The sequence below is a fragment of the Vespula pensylvanica genome, chromosome 7, assembly GCF_014466175.1.
Source record: "Vespula pensylvanica isolate Volc-1 chromosome 7, ASM1446617v1, whole genome shotgun sequence".
NCBI classification, from domain to species: domain Eukaryota; kingdom Metazoa; phylum Arthropoda; class Insecta; order Hymenoptera; family Vespidae; genus Vespula; species Vespula pensylvanica.
In genome coordinates, this window is record NC_057691.1 from 2,836,399 (window position 1) to 2,845,943 (window position 9,545).

Below are 9,545 nucleotides of genomic sequence, written 5' to 3' on the forward strand. Positions count from 1 at the left end.
ACGTATATAAAAGTCGATCCACCGAATCACGGATTTCGAGAGTCGGCCGTGTGTAAAACTGAGTAGTGAGTATCGCTTATTATTAGTACCCAAGGTACCAGGCACCACAAAAGGGAGGGATTTCATGCAGCCCCTTTTCGTTAGCTCGGCTCTCATTAAACGGCGCACCTGCTAGTTGGCGAGCTCGCGATCGTCGCGCGATTTCGGCTCGGGTAGACAGAAATTTTGGCGATAAAGAATATCATCCTCTTTGGAAGCCGGCCGCGTACGCATTCTAAATGCGCTCTATACACGCGAGCCTACCGTCAGTTAGAACGAACGAGAGAGAACGAGAGAGAGAGGGAGAGAGAGAGAGAGAGAGAAAGAGAGAAAAAGAAAGAGAAAGAGAGAGGGTGAGGAAGAAAGTAGAACGCGAGCGGAGCCTAGCTCTGCCACGGCTCCAGCATATTTTTTCTCTTACGTCCTGACCCCCTCTACTCGAACGGTACACCCTTGCCAGCACATCTCCCCTAGCCCCCTCCTTCCCATTGCATTCTAAAACATTTGGTGGCCGTTGACCTCGGCCGGGCTATTCCGTACGGCTATTGGCTCGCTAACTGTCGTCTCCTACTCGCTCTCTTCGCCGCTGCCAACGCGAACGCAATGTAAAAGAAGGCTTTGCCACCGAAGAAGAACGAGGAGGAGTCGATATCGTGATATTTTAACCACTCTGACTGTGATTCAGCCGTGTTCTTGGACTCCTTCGACGAAATTTTCCCGAACTACGGATGCGATTCGATCTTGTTAAATTTAGAACGAAGTTCTTACTTCTTCTTTTTTCTTTTTTCTTCTTTATTCCTCCTTTTTTCTTTCTTTTATATTTTCATCTTCTTTTCCTTTGTTTTTCTTTTCCCTTCTTCTATTTTTTCTTCCCCTTTTTTTTACTTCTTTCTTCGTCCCTTCTTTTCTTTTCTTTTCGCGTTTCTCTTTCTCTCTCTTTCCTTTTTCCCATAGAGTAACCACACGGTTAGTCAACGCTTATCGATCTTTTATGAAAGAGGGCGAGAGAGAAAGAGAGAGAAAGAGAGAGAGAGAGAGAAGAGAAAAAGAGAAGGGTGTCATTCGTTGTTCAGCCTATCGATCGATTGCATTTCGTTTACACTTCGTCCAACAACGAGCGATGATTGACGGGAAGCGGCGCTGACACTTAGTCGACCATTCGATACGGACATGAAAATTGAGGAACGTTCGATATTCGGATTCGAAATCGAACGAGACTGCGGTCGAGGTTGCCTGCAATTTTCTGCCCCAAGCGATCGGAGAGTCGAACGAGCCGTTAGGGCTGTGCGTGGAACCTTTCACCGTCCGCCTAGTACTAGATATGCACTACTTGCCTCGATCTGCCAGAACACGAGCCTAGTATGCGTCTATTCTAACGTTTCCTTGCACTACTTGTCGGAGAGGCTGCCTCGAAGTTACGCGGTTCTTGACTACTCGTTGTCTTTCCTATTAACGATTACTACTTGCGATTCGATCGATTAGATTGGATCGTTACAAATGAAATTAAATATTAATCTATCATTTCTTATATCAATTCGATATACACGATGAGTTTGGAAAATTTATGAATTACTAAGAAAATACTGGATTTACGATAAAACATTCAACTAGTTCGATCGATCTCGAAGGAAACAATGAACCAACGATCATCGATATTCTCGAGGCGTCCATTACGATATTAAAAGTCGTGTATTCGACCTCCAACTGTACAGGGACGAACGAACGATGGTAAAATTTCGTTGCTTACCTCTTTGATTCCCTAGATACATCCGATAGTCAATAAATAGCGCATCAGTCAATTTCACTTCGGTATGAGAAAGCTGATCTTCATTCTATTGGTCCGAAGAAAAATCTAATCGTGCGCCGCAAATTTTTTACAAGCAAGGAACGAATGACTAGGCAATTGTTTTTTTTTTTTTTTTTTTTTTTTTTTTTTAATAACAAAACAATATTTAAGTTAATCGAAAAGTACTCGTTGAGATTCGATTTCTAAGCTTTATAATTTTGGACCATGTTGCGCCATTTAAAAAGCTGCCGTCGTTGTTGGCCGAGGAATGTAAGCTGTTAAATGTTCTTTTTTTTCTTCTTTTCTTTTCTTTTCTTTTCTTTTTTTAATTCAAGCATCACGATCGTACTACGCTTGATCGTTTCTTCGTTGTTTAGAAAGCAGATAATATTCGTTGCTGATAATACTCAGATTTCAGACTCAACACTGGCGCGTTTCAATTAAAACGATATATTTATTATAGAAACTAAATGCAAATCTTTCTTAAGGGTTAATATTTTTCAAGACTTTACTTTCTTCAAATAATCGTCGCAGAATTTTTTAATGAACAATCATACTCGTGCAAATATATAAATATATGATGGGATAAAATCGGTGAAAAGAGAATCATCTCTTATCGGTATGAAATCGACTGGTGTGTTACTATTGACTGTTCGTGTACTCTTTGCTTTCTCTGTATTTTATCTTTTTTTTTCTTTTTTTTTGCGTTTTTCTTTTTTTTTTTGGTTTTTATTTTTGTTTTTGGTTTTTGTTTCATTTTCTGACGCGTCGCAGGACGATACGTAACGCGTACAGGCAGTGCGCGCGGGAAAAAAAGAACAGAGCTAAAGAATTAACGAACTAAGCGAATTTTACGTTTGAGCTCGTTTTGCGATATCTCTCTCTCTCTCTCTCTCCTTTCTCTCTCTTTCTCTCTCTTTCCATCTCTCTCTCTCTCTCTCTCTCTCTCTCTCTCTCTCTTACTCTCATTTCTTGTGCTGACCTACTTCTTGCCGATGTTCCTGCGATTAATCGAGGCAGAATGATACACAAGTATTTCCGTCGACGCTTAAAAATACTGAAAATGGGTCAGCAGCTATATTTTTAATTGCAACGCAGACGACAACGTAGACGAATCTTCGTAGCGAAGGAAAGATATGTGCGAAACTGAGCAAAGTTCTTCTCTCTCTTCCTTTCCATATCCTTTTTCTCTTTCTTTCTTTCTTTATCTCTCTCTCTCTCTCTCTCTCTCTATCTATCTATCTATTTATCTATCTATCTATCTATCTATCTATCTACCCATCCATCTGTTCTTTTTAATAAAAAAAGAAAAAGAAAGAAAACAATTATGAAATGCTTGCTCGTTCGAAATGAGGAATCGTGAATACTTTAAGATTCTTGAAGAATTTTGTCAGTCCGGTTTCACGTCAATTCCTTTCCCAACCTTCTCAACCTTCCGAACCTTCTCGCTTCGTACGATCTTTGCTATATAACGTACGACCTTCACACTTCCGTACGCATTATCATTTACATGGCATTATACGAAATTGATAAGAAACTCATTTGAATTCATCTTTCCTTGCTTTCGTAATATAGATGTATATTTCGTAAAGATGTCATTGATTACGAAGAACGAAAAAGAAAAAGAAAGAGAAAGAGGAGAAATATGTAAAATTTATTATATCCAATCGGTGTTGCAACAAATCGGAAGATACGAGTAAACATCGAATTAAAAAATAACGGTATGAGTGCAATGGGTCAGTGTAAATTTCCAATCGAGAAAAATGCAGCCGTGTATCGGGACCGCGATATTTTCATGAGAAAAAGTGTCGAACGATGTCCCGTCATTTGTATACAGTGGTAGCATTTTTGGATAAAGAGAAAATGCGTGCAACGCGATCGCATGTATAAATCGCATGAAGGAAAATTATAATAAAACGAATAAAGGAAAATTTCCAAATGAAATCCCCTTAACCGTTGATTTTTCAATCTAATCGAGGATACATAAAATGTTTAATATCGCTCTATTATCAACTTATATAAACGACTTTTATCTTCGAAATCGAAGTATTTCAAAATAATCTCGTATCATTCAATGTTAATCGTGATCGAATATGCAAAAGAAAAAGATTACGAAGTGACATAAAAGCGTTTCTATCTTACGAAAGGTCATAAGTTTAAACGATCGTAATAAAATGAATTCGATACTTACGTCGATATTTTAGAAAAACTTTGGCACGCGAGTTATTTTTCGATATACGCTACGTGTCTGCTGGTAGTCCGGTAACGTATACGACGTACGGACGGGGAGCCGCACAGGCGTTTATGTATTCGTCTATATACGTATGTATCTAGCAGAAGTCATATATGCGCGTTGCACGCCGAGTATTTTTTTATCCGCGAAGCGCGGCCATAGACGGTCGCGAGCTCGTATGTGGTAGTTACACGAAGAGAGAAACAAAGAACGTGGCTACTCGCAAATCCGACTTCGCACTATTACGCGCGTATACGTGTGTACGTGTAGTGATACGAGTTAAGTGTATACCATCGTCGCGATAACTCGACGAAGACGATCACGAGATTATCGTTCTCCTTGCGATTAGTCTAGGCCGATCCTTTCGGACGTTTGCGACGTCAAAGATTGCGAACGAAGTTCATTCGAAAAAAGAAGGAAAAAAAAAAAGAAATAGAAAAAAAGAAAAGAGAGAGAAAAAAAAGAGAGAGAAAAAAAAACAAAACCACGAATACACGATCTATAATTAAGCGGAATTAAATCGACCGGGCAGCCTTTACCGGAATTTGTGATATTAAGCTTTCAAGGTCGCTCGTTTAATTTATTAGTCAAGATCGTTTTTCGTCGTACGCTCGAATAAGGAATAAACCGTTAAACGTCGTACAAGCCGTCGGCGATAAAGGTCGATCGATTATTCTCGCAATGTTACAAATAAATAACGTTACGCGAAAAAAAAGCTTAAGAACGGAAATGTGAGACACCCTTTTCCCCTTCCTCATCTCCGTGATCCCTCCACCCTCCCCACCTCTTTTCTACCATTCTATTTCTCACGATGTCATACATGAGAAAGAGAGGGAGAGAGAGAGAGAGAGAGAGAGAGAGACGAGTGTTCCTCATTCGCTTTGGAAATAAAATGGATTGTTCGCCGAGTTAGATTCTAAGTAATACCACGTTTCAATGGGACGCTAACGGAGAACGAATATTTGCTTAGCGTCAATGACTAATTACGATAAGATATACGTCTCACACCGAATCGGACGTTTATTTCACGCTTAGTAATTTCGAAATATTTTAACGCTTCCCTTTCTCTTTCTCTTTCTTCGATTTATTCGCAGTATTGCCAACCAATCTTTTTTGCTCTTCTTCTTTTTCTTTCTCTTCTTCTTCTTCTTCTTCTTCTTCTTCTTCTTCCTCTTCCTCTTCTTCTTCTCCTTCTTCTTGTTCTTCCTCTTTTCTTTTTTTTTGCCTTTCAAACCGGTACGCAGCTGAATGAACTGAAACTTCATTATGCAACGCGACCGAACGAACGAACGAAACTCCATTTATACGATGCGAAAGAAAAAAGATACTGATCATCAGAAGTCGATCTTTCTCGAATTATCACCATTCGACATTTCGCTGAGACTAAACGTGTGTGCTCGCCAAGTGACATCGACACTAAATCCTCGGATGTAGTTATTCTAGCGGGCGAGTCGTCTAAATAACGTATTCACCGGCCGGCGTCTAATTTCAGAGATAACAGAGCCGACGCGTAATCTAGTTACTAGGCGTCTAATCTAATCGGCCAATTCGGATTATGTGCATACATACGTATACGTGTATACACATTGAAACGTCTTACACTATTTCACTCTCTTTCTCTCTCTCTCTCTCTCCCTCTCTCTCTCTTTCTATCTATCTCACACGCGTACTAAGATCTTCATAAGAATCTTGCTGCGTCGAGCACGACGATGCCATCGCAACGTACGTAAGTACGTATGTCTCTCGAGATAGAAAGAGAGAGAGAGAGAGAGAGAGAGAGAGAGAAAGGGGGAGAGAGAGAGAGAGAGAGAGATAGATTAGATTATTTAGAAAAAATCTGCAGACCGAAAACGATTACTTTGCTCATCTCATTTAAATGTCGTTCGATCCCGTCTTTCGCCGTAGTCGTTGAATCGCTTATGTAATCGTTACGAAAACTATCGATAGGAAGCTAAAGCGATAATGATTCTCACATATATTCGAATAATTAATATTTCTTGATATATGACGTTCGTAGATACACTGAATTGATAAATACTAATTGAATTTTTTCACTGGATATATCCATACATAGTATGTCTCTGAATATATAATATGTATATGTATATATATATATGTATATATATACACATACATGTATATATATATACAGAGAGAAGGAGAGAGAGAGAGAGAGAGAGAAATTGTAATAACGAAATGATATTATGTATTCTTGTATAACAGTACCGTTCAAGAAAAAGAAAAGAACGCAAAGGAATATGAAATGAAAAGAAGGAAGGAAGGAAGGAAGGAAGAAAGGAAGAAAAGAAGCAAGGAAGGAAGGAAGGAAGGAAGGAAGCAAGGAAAGAAGGAAGGTCGGAAGCTCCTTCTCTCGGCTCGCATCGTGGTCCACCGCGGAAGAACTGCTGGAACTCGGATCGAATAAGAAGAGAAAGGTAAAAATAACGGGTGCGAGAATCACTGCCCTTCATCCTTCAAGGAGAACGAACCGTTATCAGATATATCCCTTGACTCTCAATGTTGCGGCTGCTGCGAAAGATCCATGCTACCGTACAGTTTGTTTGTTGATCTTTTGCACTTCTCCGAAAAAAATTCTTTTTCTTTTTCTTTCTTTCTTTCTTTCTTTCCTCTTCTCTTTCCCCAAAAAATCTTTCATCGTAGATCCGATCGTGCATCCGAAAATAATATTTTTTTCTGCAGTTATACAGTCTTGTTTCGTTTTTCTTTCTTCTTTTTTCTTCTTTCTTTTTTTTTTCTTTTTTCCGCCTTTCTTCTTTTCTCTTTGTTTCTCTTTTATTTTCGGAGCACTTCGTTACACGCCGTTATATTCGCGTTTTATATATAAGGCAAAGTTAAAAGCCCAGAAAACACGTATGCTAATGCGCGCCGGAACCCACTCGACGAAGAAGCTATTAAGGTCGAATTGCGCAAGAAGAAGAAGAAGAAGAAGAAGAAGGAAGAAGGACATTTCGTTATTGCACCGTCTATACGAAAGAAGTCTCGAAAGAAGAAGAAGAAGAAAAAAGACGATATATTTATGTATAAAAGAACGAGTAAAAAAGAGACAGAAAAAAGGAAGAAATCGTGCTGATCAGCTAAAAAGTATCGTTAGATCGGCGAAACATCGTTTTTGCAAGATCGTCGTGGCACGGTGACGTATCATTATGCTGATTCATCGAACCTTCTTTCCGGTCGAAAACCGTTCTAATAGAGTTTTGTTCCTTCGAATGACATTACTTCGATCATTGGCATACACACATACGCACGCGCATAGAGACACACATGCTATTATCCTTCCTAGTACTAGAAGGACGGTTAGTTGCTCTTCGACAATTTTACGTTGCATGAGTTTAGAGACAAGACGAGCGTGTATGCAAGGGAAGAAAAAGAAGAAAAAAAAAGAAAGAGAGAAAAGTAGGAGAGAGAGAGAGAGAGAGAGAGAGAGAGAGAGAGAGAGAGAGAGAGAGAGAGGTAGTAAAAGAAGTAAGGAAAGAGAGAAAGAGAGGCTGCACGCAGAAGCACCTGGGCGTCTCTATGCGTCATTGTAAACGATAAAAAAAGCCGTAAGGCTAGCATAATACGAGGAGAGAACATCGACGATCAACAGCAGAAGCAGTAGCGGACCGACTAGAGAGTCTGGTTCTTCTTCCCTCCTTCTTCTCGTAGTAAAGATCTCTCGCGCGCGTTTCTCCCGTGTATATGCAACGAGAAGTCTCCCTTCGCATCGGACCATTTACGATCTACGTAAAAGCGTGTTTGCATTTTCGCGGCTTACTTACGATCGATGCGAGTCCCTTACACAATCTTACCTAACGTAACCTTTGATAATCCTCGATATACCTACATAGTACTATCTAGATACATTACGTTATTTTCACGTTTGCCTATATTTAATAAATCCAAGAACGCCGTGGATTAAACTTTCGGTAAATATAAATATCGATTAGTTTCGATTCTCGAAGCTTTGTAAACGCCTCCTCGATGCTCGAGAACGAATAGTGTTATAGACGAAAAATACGATTCTCGCGTCCTTGGAGAAACAAATGTCCTCGCGACGCCTTTTAAGATCTCTTCTCAGCGAATGTTTCCTAAAACGTTACGCGCGTGGGAGTTTGGAGGATTAGGAGTTGCAATAAAAACGAAAGATACAAAGAGAGGATAAAAGAGAGAGACAGAGAGAAAAAGAGATTGCCTTACGATACATTCACGGAATATTCGCAAACGATAGATCCGATTTGCAATGGTTGGCTGAGTGCTTGCTTGCTCGCTCGCTCGCTCGCTCGCTCGCTCGCTTGGTCGGGCGGGTGCTCGTGCGCGCGCGAGCACCCGCTCGAGCACAATTCCATACGATCGGACAAACGCAAGGCAGACGATGAAGGAAACGATGAGGAGAGAAGTTCTTTGTGCCGATGACTTCGACGCGTAAATGTCAATTCTCAAGGCTCCCAGCGTAAGTTCCGCTCCGAAGACTTCTGCTCACGTTCAAGGATTCGCTTTGCATACGGGAACTTTGAATACGGCGCGTCTCTCGCGGCATATGAGTTTGTCTCTCTCTCTCTCTCTCTTTTACTCTCTCTTTCCGTCTTTTTCTCGTTCGAGAAACGTCGAATGCGCTCGAACACATGCGCATAGACTATCGTAACGGACTTTTTCGAGAACGTACAGTAGATACAAGACGCGCCGTCATCGAAAAGAACCTTTTACTCTTTTTTAACTCTCCTTCTTCCCTCTCTTTTTCTCCTTCTTTTTCTAACTTCGTTTTGCTCACGGAGAGTATCTCAATACCGCGAGATCTATTTATACCTAGTCGGACGGTGTTTTCAACTTGCAGCGGCAGCGTGTATCAAACGTGCGTCGCCCGTAAAAATAGGGGACCTGCACGAGAGCTTGCACGAGAGCCCTCGTTAAACGGATCGGCCTGTTTGCAGAGACGAAGCGACATTGCGCTCCTCTCTTTTTTTATTCTTCCTCTCCCTTTCCCTCTCCCCCCCCCTTCTCTCGCTCTCTGTCTGTTTCTCTCTTTCTTTTTTTCTCTATACGTTTAAACGATATCGTCCAACGATAGAAACGCGGAACGAAATCTAAGAAAGAAAGGTAATACATTTCTTTCCGTTCTTTCGTTTTCTACGTTCCATTCCTTTTAACGTATCGAAATGCCGAAACGTTTTACGACTTCTCGGAGCAAGTTTTCATAATATTTTTTTCTTCTCTTTCTCCCTTCTCCTTCTCGCGAGCATTATAATCAGCAAATAAGTCATAATACCCTTTCCTATATATTCATAAGAACGAAGATCCTCGTCGATAAATATGTATATAAAAATACGTACGACGATCGTTTGCTTTCTATCAATACAATTAGTAGCCTTGCCTTGACGTTTCGAGATCCTTTGATATTTTTTTTCTTTTATTTAGAAACGGGGGCAAGGACGGTGATTTTCGAATCCTCGCGGGCTCGAAACCGCTCTCGCCGCAAAGTCATTCTCACTC

General features: G+C 40.5%; 1 protein-coding gene and 1 long non-coding RNA gene across 14 annotated transcripts in view; one reads left to right on the top strand and one right to left on the bottom strand.

The window, feature by feature from the left end:
* Positions 1-9,545, bottom strand: part of LOC122630333 (broad-complex core protein) — a 59,885-nt gene that overhangs the window by 49,008 nt on the left and 1,332 nt on the right. The window lies entirely within an intron of this gene.
* Positions 6,345-9,545, top strand: part of LOC122630343 — a 55,989-nt gene continuing 52,788 nt past the window's right edge. For both annotated transcript variants that reach the window (XR_006327467.1, XR_006327468.1), the window contains exon 1: positions 6,345-6,493. This is a non-coding gene — a long non-coding RNA (uncharacterized LOC122630343). The remainder of the gene's footprint in view (positions 6,494-9,545) is intronic.